Source organism: Narcine bancroftii, chromosome 3 (genome assembly GCF_036971445.1).
Source record: "Narcine bancroftii isolate sNarBan1 chromosome 3, sNarBan1.hap1, whole genome shotgun sequence".
Lineage (NCBI taxonomy): Eukaryota > Metazoa > Chordata > Chondrichthyes > Torpediniformes > Narcinidae > Narcine > Narcine bancroftii.
The window spans coordinates 275,745,534-275,769,118 of NC_091471.1; the positions used below are offsets into that span (position 1 = coordinate 275,745,534).

At 41.0% G+C, this 23,585-nt stretch overlaps 1 protein-coding gene across 1 annotated transcript in view; it reads left to right on the plus strand.

Moving 5' to 3' along the window:
• The window catches only part of cbarpb (CACN subunit beta associated regulatory protein b), a 212,108-nt gene that overhangs the window by 46,009 nt on the left and 142,514 nt on the right, over positions 1–23,585 (plus strand). The window contains exon 4 of the mRNA XM_069928184.1: positions 22,575–22,643. The gene's annotated coding sequence lies outside the window, so the exon portion shown is untranslated. The remainder of the gene's footprint in view (positions 1–22,574; positions 22,644–23,585) is intronic.

Sequence of the window (23,585 nt, forward strand, 5' to 3'; positions counted from 1 at the left end):
CTCACTCAGTTTAGCAACTCATCTGAAATGTACCTCCTTCAACAAAGTAGCACTCTGTCGATATTGTTTTCCTAAACTTTGCATTCCGGTGGAGTTTACTGATTTAGAATCAAAAGTATTCAAATGAGTCAAGCAACAAAGCAGTGTGCAGATGGCATTAATCATGGATGTACATTGGGCATGTTGTTTATGTGAAGAGAGAAACTGTATTGATGATTTTTCATGAACCTGAAATGTTAATTTCAACCACTTACTTTATTATTAGATCAACCATATGGAAAACTGTCCACTTAACTAAATATTTAATACTCCTTTTCCCCAACTCCATCACATCCTTCATTCCAAAATTCAACCAATCTGTTGATTTAAATATTGAATATATTAACAGGTTCATAGTGATGTTGCCAAACCTACTGAGTACAGTATTTCCAAGGATTTTATGTTTTATTTGAGATTTTCAGCCTCTCTGGTATTTTTGCTCTTGCGTTATATATAGTATACCTGTTTTCAGGGCCCCTCCAAAAGCAATCAAATTTAGATTCCTGTGCACACCCTTGTAACCAAATCAAACAGATTCAGAACAAAATTTTATGCAGCTTACAGAAAATATACACCGGAAAGCAAGCTATTTGGTCCAACTAATGATGGCAGAGTGTACACTGACCACAAATCTCCTCTCATTTCAATGTCCTCATTTCAAGTCTTCTCACTTATCTTGTATTCATCTGGTTTCTATTTCAAAACATCAGTGCTGTTTGCCTCTGGTACAAGTTTCACATTCTAATCATTCTCCATCATATTCATTCAAAATATTATTTATTTAGTTTCTTATTTACAGAGTTTTTCTTTTCGGATTTATTGGGAACAATCGTCCCTGGACCTATGGGTACAGACTTGATCTTGAGTTTTAAGAATAAATTGGGTAGATACATGGATGGGAGAGGCCTGGAGGGTTATGGAATGGGACCAGATTATTGGGACTAGCTGAACAATGGTGGCCAACTGGTCTGTTTACTGTGCTGTAGCGTCTATGGTTCTATATTTCTAACAGAGCTTTGGAGCAGTATGTTGTATAATTAATGTGTGGAGATTTGTGGCGGGGGGTGTTCAGACACTAAATTGGACATCTTTGGTCATACGTCCATATGGTAGCGATCTGATAAGAAGGTAAGTGGACACAAAAGAAAAATAACTGTTTAGATTGGGACTGAGATTTGTAAACGCACTTCATGGAGGAAGCAGGTCATAGGGAAAGCAGATCAAAACTTAAATGGACCTTTCAGGTGAAGCAAAGTATTACATGCAGATTGTCCAAACTATTCTACTACATTTGGTGTACTCAGTGTGGCCTTCTCTGCATCAGTGAGACCAAATGTAGATGAGTGACTGCTTCATCAAATGCCTGTGGTCTGTGCTTGCAGCTAAGCCTGAACTCCCAGTAGCCGACCATTTCCATTCCCCTCACCACTCCCACTCAGGCATGTCTGTCCTCGGTCTCGTCCAATGTCAGGGTGAGGTCAAATGTAAACTTGAGGAACAACATGTCATAGTCCTCCTGGTCAGCTTTAAATCAATGGCAGAACATAATTTTTCTAATTCTAGGTGGCAGAATTACCACTTATTGGTAGTGCCAAATTAAACTGTACAGGGCGTATACATGTAAACAAAAAAAGAACTTTAAGCGGATAACAAATGTAAACAAACTGACTGCAATTCAGAGAGATTTAAAAAAACATAAAGTGCACAAGTAAGAGTCCTTAAGTGCGTCTCTGATTGAATTTGTCATTGAGAAGTCTGATGGCGGAGGAGAAGCAACTGTTCCTGAACCTGGTGGGGCGAATCTTGTGGCACCAACTCCTCTTTCCTGATGGTAGCAGCAAAAGCAGTGTGTTCTGGGTGGTGTGGATCCTTGGTGATTGCTGCTGCTCTCCAATGGCAGTGTTCCCTGTAGATGTTTTCAATGGTGGGGAGAGTTTTGCCTGTGAATGTCCTGGGCTGTGTTCACTACCTTTTGCAGGGATTTGCAGCCAATCAGCACATTTTCCATCACACCTTTGTAGAAATTTGCCAGGGCTTCTCATGTCATCCCAATCCACTGCAAACTCGTGAGGAAGTAGAGGTGCTGATGTGATTTCTTCATGGCACCTTTAGTATGTTCAGTCCAGGAATATCCTTTGAGATACTGACTCCCAAGAACTTAAATCCCCAATGATCACTGGATTGTATTCCTCTGGCTTTCCCTTCCCGAAATCAATAATCAGCTCCTTAGTTTTGGTGACATTGAGTGCAAAGGTTGTTGTTGGTGCATCATTCAGCCAAGATTTCAATCTTCCTCCTGTGTGCTGACTCATCACCTTTCTTTTTTTTTCTGCTTTCTTTTTTTGAACACATTATAAGACAACATTTCTAAAACATAAAATATTTCCACTATTCTCATATCTAAAATTCCTTTAACCCCAATAGTCCCTCCTCTTCCTGAGTTGCCCTTTGTCCCCTGTCGGGCAACCACATCTCCCCTCTCCATTTGGATTTGCGAATTCACTCACAAGCATCAACTGATTTCGCAGTGACTGTAATTCTTCCCCACCCAGCCCCCCCAGAAAAGATTTTAATCTTCATATATAACAAAGGTCACTCTCTTAATTCCCTCCTTACTTCCTTTCTTCCCTTTCTTTCCCTTCTTAGATACATACACACACATATATATACATATATATATATATATATCTTTTCTTCTTTTCTTTGGCTTGGCTTCGCGGATGAAGATTTATGGAGGGGGTAAAAGTCCACGTCAGCTGCAGGCTCGTTTGTGGCTGACAAGTCCGATGCAGGACAGGCAGACACGGTTGCAGCGGCTGCAGGGGAAAATTGGTTGGTTGGGGTTGGGTGTTGGGTTTTTCCTCCTTTGTCTTTTGTCAGTGAGGTGGGCTCTGCGGTCTTCTTCAAAGGAGGTTGCTGCCCGCCAAACTGTGAGGCGCCAAGATGCACGGTTTGAGGCGATATCAGCCCACTGGCGGTGGTCAATGTGGCAGGCACCAAGAGATTTCTTTAGGCAGTCCTTGTACCTTTTCTTTGGTGCACCTCTGTCACGGTGGCCAGTGGAGAGCTCGCCACATAACACGATCTTGGGAAGGCGATGGTCCTCCATTCTGGAGACGTGACCCACCCAGCGCAGCTGGATCTTCAGCAGAAATGACAACAAACTATATGTATGTGTGTATGTAGGTATATATACCTACATACACACATACATATAGTTTGTTGTCATTTTTGTTCTTGTTACATCTCTTCATCTCTCTGTCTGTTTTGTAGAATAGTCTGTTTTGCTGCCCCGGAATAACTATTTTAAGTACTGCTGGGTATTTTAACATAAATTTATAACCTTTTTTCCATAGGGTCGTTTTTGCTGCATTAAACTCCTTCCTCTTCTTCAGGAGTTCAAAACTTATATCTGGATAGAAAAAAAATTTTTGACCCTTGTATTCCAGTGGTTTTTTGTCTTCTCTTATTTTCCTCATTGCTTTCTCCAATATATTTTCTCTTGTTGCATATCTTAGGAATTTTACTAGAATGGATCTTGGTTTTTGTTGTGGTTGTGGTTTAGGGGCTAATGTTCTGAGAGCCCTTTCTATTTCCATTTCTTCCTGTAGTTCTGGCATTCCTAGGACCCTGGGGATCCATTCTTTTATAAATTCTTTCATATTTTTGCCTTCTTCATCTTCCTTAAGGCCCACTATCTTTATATTGTTTCTTCTATTATAATTTTCCATTATATCTATCTTCTGAGCTAACAGCTCTTGTGTCTCTTTAACTTTTTTATCAGATTCTTCTAATTTCTTTTTTAAGTCATCTACTTCCATTTCTATGGCTGTTTCTCGTTCTTCCACCTTGTCCACTCTTTTTCCTATATCTGACATGATCATCTCTAATCTATTCACTTTTTCTTTTATTTCACTGAATTCTTGTGACCGCCATTCTTTTACTGTTTCCATATATTCTTTTAAAAAAATATATCCATACTTGCTCTTCCCTTCATCTTCCATTTCTCTGTGTTCTTCCTTTTCTTCTTCTGAGTCCACTCCAGGATCTGTGTCCTTTACCTCTGTCTCTTCTGGTTTTCTTGTTGGGTTGTTTGTTTTATTTTGTTGGGTATTTTTGGTCTTCTTATTTTTATTAGAAATGTCTTGATGTTGGTCTTCTTCCTCTGGGTTGGTCATCTGTTGTTTCTTTGATTTCTTATTTTTACTCTCTTCTTTCTTGCTCTCGTTATTTTCTGTGTTTTCCTCTTGCTGTTGTGTTGTAGTTGTCTGTTTCAGCTGTGGAGATCGACTCCTCAGCTGGTCCCCCCCTCCCGTCAGTGTTATTTTTGTCTTGCGCGGTTGTGCACTTTTGTTTGGCTCCGTGAGCCATTTTTGTAGTCCCGAGTTCGGGGCTTCGACTGACCTCAGGGAGCGGGCTTCTCTCTCCACGGCGGGCCTCCTCGTACAGATAAGGCCTTCACCTTCTTCTTCCGACGTCTTTCCTTCTTCTTTTCTTCCCGTTGTTTTTGGCTTTTCTTTCTTCGCTGCCATTTTCTCCACACCTTTACTTTCACTTTGCTTTGGTTTTTATGTTTGTGCCTTTGCTTTTTCTCTATCTTTTTTTTACTTTTCTGGAGAGGGCTGGAGTTCCCCGACCGGCCACTACTCCATCACGTGACTCCCCACTCATATCCTTTCTTTATACAACCCACTACCGTGGTATTGTTGGCATATTTGTAGATGGTGTGATTGTTGTACCAAGCCACACAGTCGTAGGTGTAAAGTGAGTTTCCATCTCTTCTTTAACTGGTCTTGTTCTTAATTCTCTCCCAAAGTTTCCCCCACCCCCGCCACCCTCCAGTGGTCTCCCTCTACCTGTCTCTCCACCTCTCCCATCTTCATTGCAATACCCTATCACTCTTAGCTACTCCCTAACTTTTTCCTTGAAATACTTGATATCCCCCTCTTCCTGCATGCTTTGCTCTTGATAGTGTCGATCTGAAACATTGTCTATTTCTACACATGGATGCTGAGTTCCTCCATTCATTCATTGTTGGCTTTAATTGTGACAGGTTTGCAGAGTGGAAAGTTTAAAATACATGATGGACGACTGTGGAGCTAAAGAGAATGTGCTTGAAGCCACAGGAAGAAAGTAGTATAAATTAGAGAAGGTTGATGAAAGGAAGCTATAATTAAAAAAAGGAGAATTTGACAGATAAACCCAAAGGTGTTGTGACCAATGTCAGGAAAATTAAGTCAAGTTTATTGTCATCTGATTGCATAAGTACAACCCAACAGAACAGCAAAACACACAGACACACATTCAGACATAACACACATTCAGACAGTATTTATTTATTTATTTGTATAAATAAATATTGTTTCATAAATATGAGAGTATTGGATGGTTAATGTGAGCGGTTCATATGGTTGTTCAGCATTCTCACTGCCTGTGAGAAGAAACTGTTCTTCAGCCTGGTGGCGCTGGCACTGATACTTTGTAACTCCTTCCCAATGGGAGCAGCTGAAAGATGTGTGTGGGGTGGTAGGGGTCCTCAATTATTTTTGCATGCCCTCTTCAGACAATAATCCCAGTAGATCATGTTGATAGGGGGAGGGAACTCCAATAAAGCCTCCAGTGAAGAAAATGAGGAATGAAGTGAAGGAGCTGGAAAGATTGATGAGTATGGAGAAAATCAATAAAAATGAAGTACAGGAAATTAATGAAAAATGATGAAGACTAGCAATTTAACCATCAGGCATTTTGCAAATCCAAATTCAGACCCATGTGTCAATGCATGAACAAGGGTAAGGTTAAATGTAATTCTTAAGTGAAACATAATAACTTTAGAAAAGAACAAATGAACAGAAAAAATAAACAATAGTGTGAATAATGATAATATTCATGTCATAATAACAATGTATATATGCCCAAATTTCTTACCTGCTGCAGCCAAACAGGTACTTTTTAAAAAACTTAATTGTCAAAATGTAAACAGTAGGGAAAGAGACAATAAATGTAAAATATAGATAATAAATATAGTGCAAGGAAAAATGGCATTTCCTAGCAAAGACACATTTTATACATATACTCCAGCGACTCAATAAAAGGGTAAATGAAATACTTTGGTAGGAATAAAATCAATCTTTGGTAGGTTCTGAACCTAGAGAATTTTCATCTAATATTTGTTAGTTTCTATCCCTCCAGCATAAATCTCCATAATATTGATTTGAATGCATTCCTTTACTATATTATAACCTTTTTAAATATTAATTACTGCATAATGTTGGAAGTTTAATTTGAAATGAATTTATTGATCCATGCATATCCTACTGTTAAAGAAAGTTGCAAGGCAACTAACACAGAAAAGCTAGTGCTTGGTTTGAATCGAGCTAATTAAGGGTAAATATCAAAGACGACCAGCCCTGTGAATATTGTTTATTATTTTTTAGAGAAAGAAAATAATTGAAATGGAGAAATAATGTAAAGATATGATCTTGGGGAACTTTTACCATGATAGCTTGAGGAAACACAAATCGATAGCAGAATAGAAAGAAATAAAGACTGCATTTAAATAGAACTTCAATGTGAATTTAAGCCGAAAAGGACACTTGTAAATGTAGTCACTGCCATAGGTAGGGCAAGAATAAAAAGTTAGTTTTTATAACACTGACCATAAAACTGTTGGCTTGTCCCAAAAACTCATTTGACTCACCACTGTCCTCAAGGGGAGGGAATGTGACATCTTTACTCGATCCAGACTCACTTATGTATTTGGACTATGGCCTCAAAAGTGAGTCATCCAAGGGGCATTTAAGGATAAACCATAAAACCAAGAATATCTCTGTGACTGAACATTCAAACTGCCACAGTCTGTTCATGCAGTAGATAGCCCCACAAGCAGAAATTAATAATGACTAGTTGCTCTTAGTAATGTAAATTGAATTATTCCAGAGAAAATCTGATGGAGATAATGTGGAGAAATCCCCTTTACTCCAAAAAATTCTATTCAGCTGATAGATCCAGATATTGTCTTGATTTAAAATAATAGAGAAGTTTAGGATCAGAAAAGGGGATTCCTCCTTATTATTTGCATTGTCAGATTCTGCTCCAACAGTGTCATCAAGTTTGTAGATGATTGAACAGTCGTCAACTTCATCAGCCACAATAATGAGGCGCATTGCAGAAAAGAGGTGGAAAATCATGTGACGTGATGTGAGAGTCATAACCTGAATCTCAATGTGGGCGTCCTCCTCCCTGATTGTGGACTTCAGGAGGATCAGGAATGATTACCCTCCACTACACATCAATAACTCTGTTGTGGAGAGAGTGGAGAACACCAAGTTCCTTGGAGTTCACTGAACTAGTGACCTACCATGAATACAGAATATCTCCTCTGTTGTCAGGAAGGTGGATCAGCGGGTGCATTTCCTGAGAAGACTGAAGCAAGGCTACTGGCCGCCATTATGTCACCCTTCTATAGGAATGCAATACCGTTGCTACAGAGAAACGGATTGGAGGTCAATCCACAGGACCATAAAATGGCAGAGAGGATGATTGGAGTCTCCCTCCTCCCCCATCAACATGATCTACTGGCATCATTGACTGACGATCTGCATGCAAAATCATAGAGGACCTCTTCCACCCTGTACACAGCATCTTACAGCTACTCCCATCAGGAAAGAGATACAGAAGTATTAGAGGCATCACCAGGCTGAGGAACGGCTTCTTCCCACGGGCAGTGAGAACGCTGGACGACTAAAGGAACTGCTTACACTGACCATCCGAGACTCTCATATTTATGAAACAATAATATTTATTTATTTTTATAGATGAGTACTTGTCCTGCATATGTGTTGTTTGTCCGTACGTGTGTTATGTCTAATTGTGTGTCTACGTGTTTTGCACTGAGGATTGGAGAATGCTGTTGCGTCTGGTTGTGGTTTTGCAATTGGGTAATAATAAACTTGAGTTGATAACATTTAAAGCCTGAAAGTAGCTTCTTCTTCAAAGTATTAGCAACCAAGATGGAAGGATGAAAAAGTAGCAAAGATAACTTGGAAAGGTAAGAGTATAAAAATGTCTGTTGGCAGATGCAAAGGATTTAGAGAGGAAGTAACCACAGGGACACTCTTATGAAATTACTGGTTCACAGCTTCAGTGACCTGGGGGCAACATGAAACTTTGGTGCTGACTGCATGGAGTTTGTGTGTTCTTATGGGGATCACATGGGTTTATGCCCACATTGCAAAGGCATGTGAGTGGGAGGTAAGGTGACCACCGTAAATTTTCCCTAATGTGTCAGTGAGACGTAGAATTGTGGTTGGGTTGATGAGAATATGGAGAGAATAAAAAGGGATTAGTGTAGGATTAGTGGTCGATGGTTAGTGTGGACTGAAGTGTCTTTCTTAAATTCTCTGACTAAGCTCATAAAATTAAATATCACAAGCTAACAAGGTCTTCTATGAGAACATATATTGACTGTAAAGACAACAAGTAAAATTTCAGATTCATTAGAAGCAAATAAAAGCTAAAGGAACAGAGTTTGGGTGGAAGTTGGAGGTGAATGGGTGGTGAATCCCTCCTATAGAGGGACTTTGGGCCCCAAATCTATAGATCTCTTTAGGTCGCCATGCAGGTTGATAAGACAGTTAAGAAGGCCAATGGGCTTCATTAATCGGAGGATTGAATTCAAGAGCCTTGAGGTAATGTTGCAGCTCTATAAATATCTGGTGAGACCACACTTAGGATATTGTGTTCACTTCTGGTCACCTCATTACAGGAAAGATGTGAAAGTTATGGAGAGGGTGCAGAAGAGATTTACCAGGATGTTGCCCGGATTGGAAAATATGCCTTTTGAGGCAAGGTTAGAAAAGCTAGTGCATTTCTCTTTGGAGCAAAGAAGGGCGAGAGGTGACTTAATGGAGGTTCTACAAGATTCTGAGAGGCATAGATGAGGTAGATTGTCAGCATCTTTACTCCAGGATGGGTGTAGCAAACACTAGAGGAGATCTGTACAAAGTGAAGGGAGGGAAGTTTAGGGGAGACATCAAGGGTAATTTTTTTCCCCCCACAAAGTGTTGTGGGTGCTTGGATTGCTTTTGTAGTAGATGCTGAAACATTAGGTGTATTCAAGAGACTCTTAGATACACACATGGATGAAATAAAAATAGATGGCCATGAGGTAGGGACGGTTACTTTTTTTTGGTAGGTATATATGGGTCAGCACAAAATCTTGGGCCAAAGTGTCTGTACTGTGCTGTAATGTTCTATGTTCTATATAGACTTGTGAATGTAATCTAACATGACACTTCAAAGCAAAATAGATTGAATAATACATTGCCAGGAGGGTCATCATTCGGATGAGATGCTGTCAAAATTCCATCCGCCTAGTCTTTCATGTGGGAGTATTCAAGTGTCCTTTATTATTCATCTTCTAATGCTTTCTATCAGAGTGGAGAATAATATGCTCCCCATTCTGGTTCAGAGGGTTTTGAGATGACAATGACACCAATGGGGGATCTCCAGTGTATTCCACAGATGGAATAGGTGGGTGCACAGTTTGTGAGGTAGCGTATACCTTCTACCATTTAATTCTGCTGTATTCTCCCAATGCATGTACCTGAGGTTCAGAACATATCCTAAATGTTCTTTTGATACTTTCTCCCTCATTTGCCACTGCTAGTTAATTCATCAAACACTGAATCCAAGCATTTGCAATATATGTTTCATCTTAACTCCGTTTGTTAAATATATGCATTTAAGTTTGATTTAAATATGTTTTTTAAGTCTGATATCTTAGTATTAATTACTTTTCTTTTTGTTAGTATTTTAATCGGTTATGTCTTTGTTTTTTTTTGTAAGTGGGTTTTTTTTCTCACATATATTATTAACGTTATTGATTCTTCACTCTTTATTTTGGGGGGAAAGGGGGGGTTGGGCTAATTTGAGTTGGGTTATTAATGTGTAATAATTATTGGGGAGGGTATAGTTTATTTAGATTACTGATACTATTGTAATTTTATTATTTTATTCTTAATTTTTTAATGTAATCCTATATGTTATTCATGTTATAAAATCTTAAATAAAGTAAAAAAAAACAAAAAAACCCACAAAAAAAGCACTGAACCCGACATGTTGAAAATCATCATTGGAGGATGAGAGGTGGAGAGGGTGTAAGTTCTTTGGAGTCACTATCTCGGAGGATCTTTCCTGGACCCACTACACTAACAGCACCATGAAGAAAGAACATTAGCGCCTCTACTTCTCAGGAGTTTGCTGAGGTTTGGTATGAGATCGGCAACCCTGACTGCATCACGGTCTGGCATGGGGACACCAATACCCCTGAGTGAAAGCCCTGCAAAAGGTAGTGGACACAGCCCAGGACATCACAGGCAAAACCTTTCCCACCATCAAGAACATCTACATGGAATACTTCTGTCAGAGAGCAGCAGCAATCACCGATCACCCAGCACACGCTCTGTTCTCGCACCACCAGGTTCAGGAACAGCTGCTTCCCCTCTACTGCCAGACTCCTCAATGATAATATCAATCAGGGTCTCATTTAAGGACTCTTTCTTGTGCACTTTATTGATGTTTTTCTCTTTGTATTACATAGTCAGTCTGTTTGCATTTCTTTATTTGTTTTCACATGTAATTCTGCCTCACTTGCAGAGAAAGGAATCTCAGGGTTGTATGTGATGTACTCTGGCAATAAATCTGGAATCTGAAATACACTTCCCACTGAATATACTACTTAGCTACCTTCAATTAATTTACATCTACCCATAGTGAGAGCACAATTGAATATGCTCCTCAAGTGAGGAAGAAAAGAAGGTGAAAGGAAGGTTGTTCCATCTGCAATAACAAATGCCAAGATAGTGTGCACACACAAATTAAGAGTGAAGAGTCCTCCTTAGCTGTGTTGGCCAACCTGGAGTTCAATTCAGCCAAGTATAAGATGCTGCACATTAGGAGGTCAAATGGGAGGAAAAACATATCTCAATGGTATGTCCTTGAAAGCATTGATGTGCAAAGGGACCAGGGCTCTACTGGGTAAAGAAATCATAATGTATGCTTGCCTTCATTGATCAGGGCTCTGAGCAGCGGGGAAAGGAGGTCACGATGCAGCTATGTAAAATCTTGCTTGGGTTGCACTTGGAGTATTGCCAAACTGCCCCTTTTGTCACTGATTTCATCAGGGCTCTTGTTCCTGGAAACACATCGAATCGAATTGAATCAAATCAGAATTTATTGTCATGAACATATCACAAAACTCATTTTGCAGAAGAACTGCAGTGCAAACATTTATATAAACTACCTTAGAAAGTAAATAAAAATTGTACAAGAAAAAAGTCAAAGTAAAGCAGTGTCTGTGGTTCATTATTCATTCAGGAATCTGATGGCAGCGGGGAAGAAGCTGTCCTTGTGCTGTTGAGTGCTTGCCTTCAGACTCTTGTATCTTTTTCCCAATGGAAGAAGAGTGAAGAGAGCGTGGCCTAGATGGTGGGGGTCTTTAGGATAGAGGCTGCTTTCATAAGACACTACCTCTTGTAGATGTCCTCAATGGAGTGAAGTCTTGTGCCTGTGATGTTTCAGGCCAAGTTAACAACTCTTTGGAGTAACTTCTTGTCCTGACCGTTGGCTCCTACATACCAGACTGTGATGCCACCAGTCAGAATGCTCTCCACAGAAAACCTGCAGATGTTTGAGAGTCTCCGGTGACATGCCAAGCACTGAGTGAGGAACTAGTGTAGAAGCAAATAAAAATCTGAAAAAAACATCTTCAGATACTTGAGATCACACTTAAGAGGCACAGAGTCATGCAACACAGAACAGGTCCCTCAACCTAACTTGTCCATGACAAACATGTTGGCGTTCTGAGCTCGTCCCTGTTGCTTGCATTTGGACCACATCCTTCTAAGCCCTTGCTATCCTTAGATCTGTACAAGTGTCATAGTTGTACCCACTTTTACAGTTTCCTCTGGTAGATTGTTCAGAGATACTGACCACCTTCTGAGTGAAAACGTTGCCCCTTAGCTCCTTTTTAAATCTCTTCCCTTTCATCTCAAACCTATGCCATCTAGTTCTAGAATAATCTATCCTTGGAACAAGGGCATGAGCATTCATACTTTAAATGTATTTAAAATTGCTACACCAACCAGGAAGCAGTTGTAATGACTGACCACTGTTATAAACAGAATCCCAGAAGCCATTTCCTCCCAAACCAAATTCTCACCCACAGCCAGGAGATAAGTGACACAATATTTCTCAATGATGTTAGCTAGGTAACAATCCTGCTGAGTGAATTACAAAAGTCTGTCTCCTCTCCATCAGAGAGACTGGTTGCAAACTGGGAGATTGCTTCCATGAGCACCTCGGCTCCGTCACCACAATAGCGTGGATCTTCCAGTGGCCATCCATTTCAATTCACACCCCATTCCCTTGCTGACATTATCTCATGCATTGCCAGACTGAAACACCCACAAATTGGAGGAACAACACCTCATCTTCCATTTGGGCACCTTCCAACCTGATGACATTAACATCGACTTCTCCAATTTCTATTATCCCCCCTCCCCCAACCCTTCATCTTTCCCTAGGTCTAAGCTCTGTTCCTCTGAGGAACAGAGCTCTACTTTCTCAGAACAAAAACACACCCTCCCCCCAATCAATTCTGACCTTTTCTCTCTGATCTTCCTCTCCATATCCAATTAAAAAATGTTGTCTTTTGCTCCGTAATCGTTCCCTGTCTTTTCTTCCTTTTTCCCCAGCCTTTTAATTAAGGTACCTGCCTTCTTTTTACCCATACCTTGAAGAAGGGCTCAGGCCCAAAATGACCATTATATGTCTTTACTTCTTATGCATACTGTGTGACCTGATGAGTCCTCCAGCATTTCTATGTTTTTACAACAAACCTGCTGAGAATACCCTACTCTGCTTGGAATAGGACATTCAATAACTATCTGGGTAGGGTGATTGTATATTCAACAAATGACCAATTCAAGCAGTGGGATTGTTCACGATATCCCTCATATGTTTCTTGTGAAATAGAGGGAAGCCATTAGGATTTTTGGGTCCATGTCTTTCCATCAGTCCCATTCCTTCACCTCATTTTTCCCCAGCATACACTGTTTCTCACATGCCAATTCAACATTTCCTGATTCTTCTTTTACTCTGGCTACATGGAGGACAATCAACACATCTCCAGGCCACAAAACGACAGAAATTAGGAGATATGAACCAGTCCTCACTCAGGGGTCAGTAGTGGAGAGGGTCAAAAATTTCAAATTCCTGGGTATCACCAAGGATCTGACCTGGAGCCTCCATGTCTATGCAATCATGAAGGCTGCTCAGTGGCGATAATTGTGAGGAGTTTGTGGAGATTTGATATGTCATCGAAGAGTCTTGAAAACTTCAACGAGTGTACCATGGAGAGAATTCTGGCTGGTTACATCACCGTCTGGTATGGAGGCTCAAACGCAAAGACAAGAAAAAGCTCCAGAGGGCTGTTAACTTGGACTGCAACATCACGGGCATCAGTCTTCATTCCACCGAGGAGATCTACATGAGGCGTATCTTAAGAAAGCATCCTATATCCTCAAGGGCCCCCACCACCCAGCCCATGCCCTCTTCACTCTGCTACCATCTGGAAAGGGGTGCAGGAGCCTGAAGGCGAGCACTCAAGGGCACAAGGCCAGCTTCATCCCCGTTGTCATCAGATTCATCCCCGTTGCCATCAGATTCCTCAATGAACAACGGACATTGCCTTACTCTAACCTCTATTCTTGCACTATTTTTATTTATTTTCTCATTTGGTGTCTATAAATGTTTGCACCGTGATGCTGCCCCGAAACAACGAATTTCATGACTTGCTCAGGACAACAAATTCTGATTCTGAACTCCACGCAGAAAATATCTCACAAGAATTGCTCCGAGAATTAAGGGGATGAAGGGTTTCTGTCCACACATCCCGCTGAGCGTTCCAGCATTTTCTACCTTTATTATCTGAGGGCAGGGTCGTGCAAGCCGGCTGAATGGAAGAGCAGCCTTCGCACGCCAGGGTCACAACTCCGAGGGGTATCAGCACAAGCCATGACCAACGAGATCGCTCCCCGCCCTGCTTCACCCGGCGGAGCTCGCAGTCCGGCTGCGCTTTGAGAGAATGCTGCAGCTTCGGGTGATAATCCCCGAACCTCCAGCATGTTTTTTTTTAAAAATCTCTGCTTCCTCTATAAATGGAGCCCGGAGGCTCGTGTCCAGTTTGCTTCTGATTTGTTGCGATCTCATTTTGAGGAATAAAAATACTTATTACACGAATGCACCCAGTGCCTGAATGGGAGGGAGGATCGTTCCTTCCTGGCTCTCATTTTCAAACGTTGCCAGCCCAACATTAAAAATAAAACAACGGTGCCAGCCAAGCATTGTTGTATTTTACATCCGGACCATGCCTTGTAAAATCAAACCAGCCTTTCGGCCTATCTAGTCTGGTCCAACCATTTTTCTGCCGAATCACAGTGACTCGCCCTCCATATCTCTCCCATCCATTTTTTTTCTCTTAAATATCGAAATTGAGTCCACATTCACCACTTCGTAATGGCAAATAACCGCAAGGACTCACTAAAAAAGGGCACTCACTAAAAATAATAAATAGGAAGGTAGGTTCCAAGACAAGATAAAAACAGGTCTTTTTACCCTTTGGCCTCTGGCCATTTTTAACCTTTATAATAAATACTCAGGACTGGGTCTATGAGTAAACGACCTGGTTAAGTCTAAAACCAGTCCCGGAAAACAGGGACCCGGACTCCAAAGGGTTAATAGGTGGAGCGATTTAAGCAGCCGCCGGCTGATCTCTTCATTATAACATTTCTGAATAGAGAAATATTCATTGAGGAAAATGTAGGTATCTGGAAATGACATAACTCCACGTTGCGGGACACGAGGAGGGAGCGGCTCAGCGCGATTGGGTTCTCGGACAAGCCGGTTCCACCCACTGCTCCACACGTCCAAGATTCTCCCCAAATGATAAGCGCTTTTTTTTGCTCCTGCAGAAAACGCCATTAAAAAACCCTCCAGAAATACAATCGATTCATGACATTGGCAAATACCCATTGGCACCTTCATCGCCACCATTCACAGATTCCCCCGTCGCAGGAGCAAGACAGCGAAGACGGTCATTTATTTGCCTTTAAGAAGAAATGTAATGAGCAAACATTCACAATCCGACCATATATTACTCCTTTGGCAATCTTATGACTTGCCTTCCGTTTTCTGATTTTGGAACACAGAAACCAGCTTAACCCAGCCACAACACTGATGTTCAAGCGAATGAAACACAAAGGAAGCAAAACTCTGACAAAGGGAATTTCGAGTATTGGGGTAAATGAAGTTGAATGGTTCCAGCGTCTACTCAGATCCATGCAGTTTATTGCGATGGACAAGATCTATGCACATTTAAAGTGGGGGTGGGGGGTCCCTGGAATGCCCGCTGAAACACTCGAGCTTGGAATTTCCAACCAGTTCTCGGCAGCCGCGGAACATCAGGTAGCATTTCTGCAGCCGTCGCATCACATCACATGACCGACCCAAACACCACGTTACCTCGTGTGGGGGTGGAACCCGGCGCGTTTCATTCATAAATTGCTCGGTTTTAAATCAAAATTAAGGAGTTGCGATTGGGTGTCTGCGAGTGTCCCGTATGAACGACGTGGATTAAAATTAGGTAAGTCGGTGATTGGCGGCGTATAGAAAACTTAAATCCATCTTCTTTAAAATCGAAATGAAGATTTTTTTTAAAAATCCAGAAACTATAATGGTTATTGACAGGGTTCAAGTTGTAATGTAATTGAACTGCAGACAATACGCAGAAGGCAAAGATTTGTGTCAATTTGCTCATTTAGAAAAATAATCACAAGGCATGTAATTTTTAATATGTTCACTTGCTAAGGATTGAAAGGCGAGAAACAATAGTCAAAAAGCGTGCATGCATGCTTCAAAATCGACTGCTTTTGTATATTTCATATGACTGAAGTAAAACTGGATCGCCGGGAAATCAAAAACGATGAGAAGTCTGTCTGTCATTCATTCCCTATCTCCTGCTAATAATTACCGCTCTCAGCCTGGCTCCTATCGTGTGCGTTTCACTGGATGGGCTGAAAGGTCGGCGAGAGAGCGAGTTCCCAGTGATGTCGGTGTCCGACCATTTCAAAGTGCGTACGAGCCCCTTTGAGGCTCCCATTTACTTCAACTGGCTTGTGTGAGAAGCCTAAGGGAAAGCGGGGATTCGTTTTCCGCACAGTTTCGCCCATTCTAAAGGTGTTTTAAACTAATGTTGGATCTGCTTTAATAATTGATATGAAAATGCATCTATTTTTGGGGGGAATTGGTACCGTAATTTTTAATCTTCCAGTTATTTTGCTGGATAATGCGGATTCCCGTTTAATAAGAGTAGTCGTTGGAGGAATGTTTTCCCCACTGCCCAGCCTAAGGATTGGGGGAAACAACCGTACCCCAGATAGACCGGGAGGTTATGACAGCGGAGGTTATGATAGAGGGGGAGTTAATGACAGCGGAGGTTATGATAGAGGGGGAGTTAATGACAGCGGAGGTTATGATAGAGGGGGAGTTAATGACAGCGGAGGTTATGATAGAGGGGGAGTTAATGACAGCGGAGGTTATGATAGAGGGGGAGTTAATGACAGCGGAGGTTATGATAGAGGGGGAGTTAATGACAGCGGAGGTTATGATAGAGGGGGAGTTAATGACAGCGGAGGTTATGATGGAGGGGGAGTTAATGACAGCGGAGGTTATGATGGAGGGGGAGTTAATGACAGCGGAGGTTATGATGGAGGGGGAGTTAATGACAGCGGAGGTTATGATGGAGGGGGAGTTAATGACAGCGGAGGTTATGATAGAGGGGGAGTTAATGACAGCGGAGGTTATGATAGAGGGGGAAGTTAATGACAGCGGAGGATTTCTCTCTGCACGCCCCCTCTCCCCAGATAACCAAATGCGTCAACCACATTCCCAAAGGCGCTCTTGCCTGTGTAATTGCATTTTCGACATCATTAGATCTTCCACACCTCGTCAAATTGCATATTCTTACCCTCTTGCTTCCAATGGGAAATGGACCAAAATTGACGAAATTACTTTCACCCCGTCGCCTGAATTTTCTCACCCATTGCATCCGAGAACCATTCATTCATTCCTTTTGTATCTACTGGTTACGTTTGAGAAATATAATCTATTTGGGCCACTGGGTTCCGAAACACTCTGCAATCATCGAGAAATCAACTACTCAGAAGATTTGCAAATGCTTAAATACAGCATTGTTTTTACTGAAGTCAATAAGATGAAAAAAGAATAGATCTGTTCAAAGATCTGGAAGGTGGTACAATGCTTTATGCACCAGTGGAAATTAATATTGGCTAACGTCACCAAAAGACTTGTCCAGTGGCTCTTTATTCGCCAAGAGTAGTCAATTGTAATTATCTTCAGCAGGAGACCGCTGGACTGTTTTGTGAAATAACATCTATCTCCTGATGGAGCAAACATCTACTGTAAGGACTTTCCACCCATTGTTCTTGTCCGTTTCAGTAGAATGATTCAAATATTACCAGTATTTCCAAAGTGGGTCTCGTCATTTCAGTGCAGAATCTCTATTCAAAGCTGTGCTTTTGTTCACGTTTCGTTCCGAAGAGCCAATGGTTAAACTCATCGCGGATTTTTAAACAACTTGTAATTCCACAGCAATAAAGTGCACAAAGATGCATTATCGTTGAATGTATTAATACATTCCACTAACACTGTAAAAATAGGTACTCTATTTCAATAATCGCATTCTCATTTAAAATGAAGACTGTGTTCCTCTACCTTGTTTAACAATCAGAATCACCTGTCCTCTTATTTCCCTATCAGCCAACTATTTTATTACTAATTCCTTAATTTAGAAACGGTGTTGACTCCCCATTATGTAATTGCACGTTCTGGCCGCTTGGTGACGGGACAAAATGTATTCAGGATAAAGCCCGCAATGCTTTTAGAAAATCTATTCACTCAAAAATATAATTACACCCATTTCAACCCCACCCCTTTAAAAATAAAATCTGGAACGAAGAAAGGATGTTCAACTTCAATTGAATTTCACTTTGGTTCTTTAAAGCAGTCATTGAAGTTTTTACAAAGACCCTCCTGATTTGGATGACCTTTTCACCAGAAATGCAATACTGTATGAATTTGGATTGTGCCATCTCAGTAAATGTCTCATTTCTCAGATTACAAAGGTTCCATTCATCAGATATGTTGCTCAAATATCTTTCAGCAGACTATGCTTGCTTATTTACCAAAATTGTTTCAGGAAATTGGAGGTTCAAAAATCTACAAGCAAATTTGATGCTGAGTGTTTTTAACACTGTGCCTATGAATAGATGGTTGGAAAGAAAGCGAATTGTTTTGAGTCTGGGAGCATCTCTGGGGTATTTTTTTACTCTAATAGAACACCCACAAATGCTGGAGGAACTCAACTGGTCTCGCAGCGTCCGTAGGAGGTAAAGACGTATTACTGACATTTTGGGCCTGATCCCTTCCTCAAGATATAAGGAAAAAGCAGGAAGGCTTCAGAATAAAGACAGAAGAATGGGAGGGGGGGGAATCCAGATCAACAGCCAAAGGTTTTAATTGGATATGATGAGAGGAAAGGTGAGAATTGATTTGGCTCTGTGAAAGGAGACCGGAAAAAGTAGAAAAGAGAGAGAAAGCTGGGGGAAAAGGTGACAAGAAGAAGGGGAGGGTCTTAAATGAAGCTGTAGATGCCGATGCTAATGCCATCTGGTTGGAGGGTACTCAGACAGAATATGGGGTGTTGTTCCTCCAATTTGTGGGTGGCAGTTCATCAGATCATGGGCAGGCATGTCAGCAGGGGAATGGGATGGGGAATTGAAATAAGTGGCCACTGGGAGATCCTCACTATTGCTGCAGTCAGAGCTGAGGTGCTCAACAAAGTGATCTTCAAGTCTGCGCCCAGTCTCACCAATGAAGAGGAGACCACCAGATGCAGTAGATGACTGCTGCAGATTCACAGGTTAAATGTTGCCTCACTTGGAAGGACTGTTTTTTGGGCCCTGATTGGTGGTGAGAGAGGAGGTGTGGGCGAAGTGGAGTATCTCCTGTGGTCACAGGGGTAGATGCCAAAGGGACAATTGATGGGGAGGGAGGAGTGGATGAGGGAGTGGTCCCTGCAGAAGGCAGAGAGGGAAGGAGAGTGGAATGGGGATCTAGTGGTGGGTTCATGTAGTAGGTGGCTGAAATGGCAGACGAAGAGATGTTGGACATGGAGTCTGGTGGGGTGGTAGGTGAGAGTGAGCGGCAATCCTTGTTTTTTTTTAAACTCTGAAATCTTCATCACTTTGCATACCCCCATCACTGGAGCCTGCTTCAACAATCTTCAGTTCCTCCAGTTCAGTCCTTTTGGCCGAAAGTGCTCAAATGTCAACACCTCCACAGCAGCAACTGTATTTTCTGATGCTCTAGGCCAAACTCTAGATTGCTCTTCTAAACTTCTGCATTGACTTGTCTCCCCATCTGTTATAATTACTTTGAGACACAAGAAACTACTGAAATCTAGAACAAAATAGTGGAACCAGATGGAGAGAGGTTTATGCTTGGCCTCACCTTAGCAATGGATAAGGCTGAGGACAGACAGGACAGTGTGGGAATGGTGAAGAGAATTGAAATGGTTGGCTACCAGAGGTTTAAGCCTAGAACCATAGACCAAGCACAGGTGTTCGATGAAGCAGTAACCTAATCTGTGTTTGGTCTCACTGATGTTATGGAGGCCTGTTTAGGTCCCTGGATGACGGTGAGGAAGGAAACGCAAGAACAAGTGTTGCTCCTTGTGTAATTGCATGGAAAAGTGCCGGGGTCACTGAGTTGGAGAAGGTGCACATTAAATTTTACCCACGCCTTGATCAGCCTAAAGCTTTGGTTCTCAATTTTCTCCATGGATGCTGCTGAACCTGTTAAGTTTCTTCAGCAATTCATTTTTACTTCTGTAGAGCAGACCTTGGACATCTTTCCTCATGGCTTTTGTCCTCAGGGTATAGTTCTGTATCGGTATAAAGGGAAGGAAGCCCATCATTCTTACTGAGACTGGCTTGTATGTGACTCCAGACTCCTCATTATGATTTGCATTCAGTTTCCTCTCCAGTTTAAGGGCCAACTAGCATCAACAGATGCCAACGTTGTCCACATATCATGAACAAATGATAATATAGAGAGATAATGCAAGTTTGTGTTATTTTGAGGGCTAAAATCTTGGAAAAGTACTAAGAGAAATTACTTCATTTTAACATTAGCACAATTCAACTTCTTAAAAAAAAACCTTGCTAGATTGTAAATTTGATTAATTTTCTGCCTTGTTTTTAGGAAAGATGCAATACTCGAGTTGCTTCTGTTTTTGTGAATTTTACGTGTTAACAAAAGGAAGAAAGGGGAGAGTGAGAATCTGACAGAAGATCTTTTTCTATTCTGATTTTGGGATGGTGATATTTGAACAAATTATGTCACTGAGATGCATTTTGAGAGCAAAATGAATTGAGGAAACTATGGACCATCTGCCATTGGAACAATTCTGAGCTTCATTATTGAGGAATTTAGTCATTACGAGACAAACAAAATCAAGCAGCCATCTTGGTTTTATGAAATGAGTATTTTATTTGACAAATTTGCCAGAGACTGGGTAGCTTGAGGAGGGTGTGAGGATGGGGGTGGGGCTGGTTGGATGGAGCATGAGGTCTCCCATTTCTGATGAAGGTGAGGAGGAATTTTAACTTTCAGAGAGTAATGAGTCTAGGAATTCTCTATTCCAGGAAGCTGTGAAGTTAAATATGTTGAATATATTCAATGGGGGAGATTGGCAGACATTCATCCTACATGAGAATCAAGGATATGGTCTGAGAGTTTGGAAGTATGCTGAGGGCAAGACTGAATCCACCTTGATTTCCTACAATGGTGGAACAGACTTGAGGCGGGGGGGGCTAAATGGCCTGCTTTTGTTTCTTACATTCTTATGTGGAAATACTCTTGACGCTTATAAAGCATTATCATGAACTCACTGGCTCTAGATTGGGGGGGGGGGAGGTCATGTTATCCATCTTATCATGTGCAGCAGACTGGTTTTTCAACCTCCACACCTTTGGGCAAGCTGCCAACAAAGTAACATTCAAGAAAACATGTAAAATGAGAATTAAACCCAATCATTTACTCCTCAAGCTTTGACCTTGAAATAGCTTGGCACATCTCGAGGAGGAAAGGTGATGAATGCCAAGCTAGAAAAAAATTACAATAATGGTAATTAATTTTCAGATGAATTGAAAACCTGTTCAGACAAGTAGCAACAAGGATTACCTAAGGCTGGAATAGCAACCAAATATCATAATGTCCATTTCATTTCCATCACAACGTCCATGTCAATAATGTGATTTACAGAAGTTAATGAGACAACAAAAGGTATCAAATAATGAATGACAAATGGCTTGGTTGAAATGACAAAATTGAGGGGTATAGACAGAGTAAATGCAATCAGGCCTTTGCCACAGAGGTTGGGTGAGATAAAAGTGTGAGTCAAGGGTGAAAGGGGAAGAGTTTAAAGGGAAACATCAAGGTAAACTTCTTCACACAGAGTGGTGGGAATGAGGAGAAAGATGCCAGCCAAAATGGTAAATGCTGGCTCAATTTTGACATTTGAGAAAAATTTGAACAGGTAGGTGGACAGGAAGGGCATAGATGGTCAGTAGGATGAAGCAGAAAAATAATTTCTACAGAATCAAAGGACTGTATCTGTGCCGTTCTAGGGTTCTCTGGTTCTAAGAAGTAGATTTTAATGAGATTTTAATATTCAAAGAAATTTCAAAGCTAAAGGCAAGGTGCTGGGACAAAACAGTTCCAAACTATCTCCCAAGAGTACATGCTTGGCTTTTTCAAACTCTATAAATATCCAAATGGCTACTGTGCAAACTGTAGGTTAAATGCTTACAGGTGTCTGCATGAAGCTTGAGAATATGATCCTGAGATAACCTGGAGATGCAGCCATGGATTCCAGCCTTGCTTTCATGCATTTGGAAGTGGTGAAAATGCACACACATGTTTAGCATCAATAATAGAGGCTTGTCCACATTATGAAGAATCAATGCAATACATGAATGCAAAGAAACATTTCACATTCACAGTTAAATAAATAAATAAATAAATAGATAGACAGTTGCAGAGGGACTATTGCCTGATTCTTAAAGAATACAATGAAAAATAAGGAAAATTTGAAGATTGTAAAAGTATCAGAAAAACACATAGGGCAATGCATGATTCAAAGTATGTTTATTGTCATGTACATTGTACATTGAACAGGTACTTTGTTTAAAAAGAACAACTAAAAAAAAAACCTAAAATGACAATATAGTGTACATCGATATGAATAATAAGAGCTTTAATATGGAAAGTTGTACGTAATATTGTTTAATTTCAGATCCTGCAGTAATTAAAGCAATTTTCTTCTTTTGAAGGTATTGACTCGTTTAGGGATATGGTCCCATCGCTGTCAACAATCCTCACACACGGTTTGAACCTAGGCAGTAAGTGTCGACAGACTCTTAAATTTTAAGGGCACAATAACAAGCTATTGCTTTTATTTTGACTCTGCTACCTTAGAAAGAAACAATTTACAATGTGGGTCCTTCAAAGGACTTTATTTACATACAAAATTGCTGTAACTGCTGTTAAAGGAATATAGTGAAACACGATGGGCTACAGACGATGTGATTGTAGTAACCACACCGAAATGCTGGAGGAACTTGGCCGGTCTTTTCAGCATCTATAGGAGACAAAGATATATTGCCAACGTTTCGGGCCTGAGCCCTTCTTCAAGGGAAAACTAAATCAGAAAAGGCAGAAACAGGCTATATCAGAAAGTCTCAGGATTCAAACAATGGGGGAGGAATCCAGACCAACAAAAGGTGTTCATTGGATATGATAAGGGACTAGGTAGAATTTATTATCATGTCTGTGCGAAAGGATTCAGGGAATGGAGAGATGATGAGGGAGTGGGGGGGGGGGGGAAGAAGGGGGTGGGTGTTTAACAAGAGAGGATGGAGAAAGAAGGGGTGGGGGGGGGTTTAAGACGATGGGGAATAAAGGGGGTGGGGTTTTAACAAAAGCCAGAGAAGTTGATATTAATGTCATCCAGTTGGAGGGTGGCCAGTTGGAGAATGAGGTTTTATTCCTTCAATTTACGAGTGTTCTCAGTCTGGCAGTGCACGAGTCTATGGACAGATATGTCGGTAAGGGAATGAATTGAAATAGGTGGTGTTATGAGGCCAGAGGACCCCAAAACCCAACAGCATTAGATATTCACCATGACAAATGGTTACTTAAACAAAAGTTGTTTTTAATTATCTTTAAACATGAAAACAGAATCAAACTTTAACTTGTCTATTATTAACTTAACCTCCTTCTAATTCTAAGTGCACGTGTGTGTAATGTGTGTGTAAGTTCAGAAAGGTTCTTTGGTTCACAGT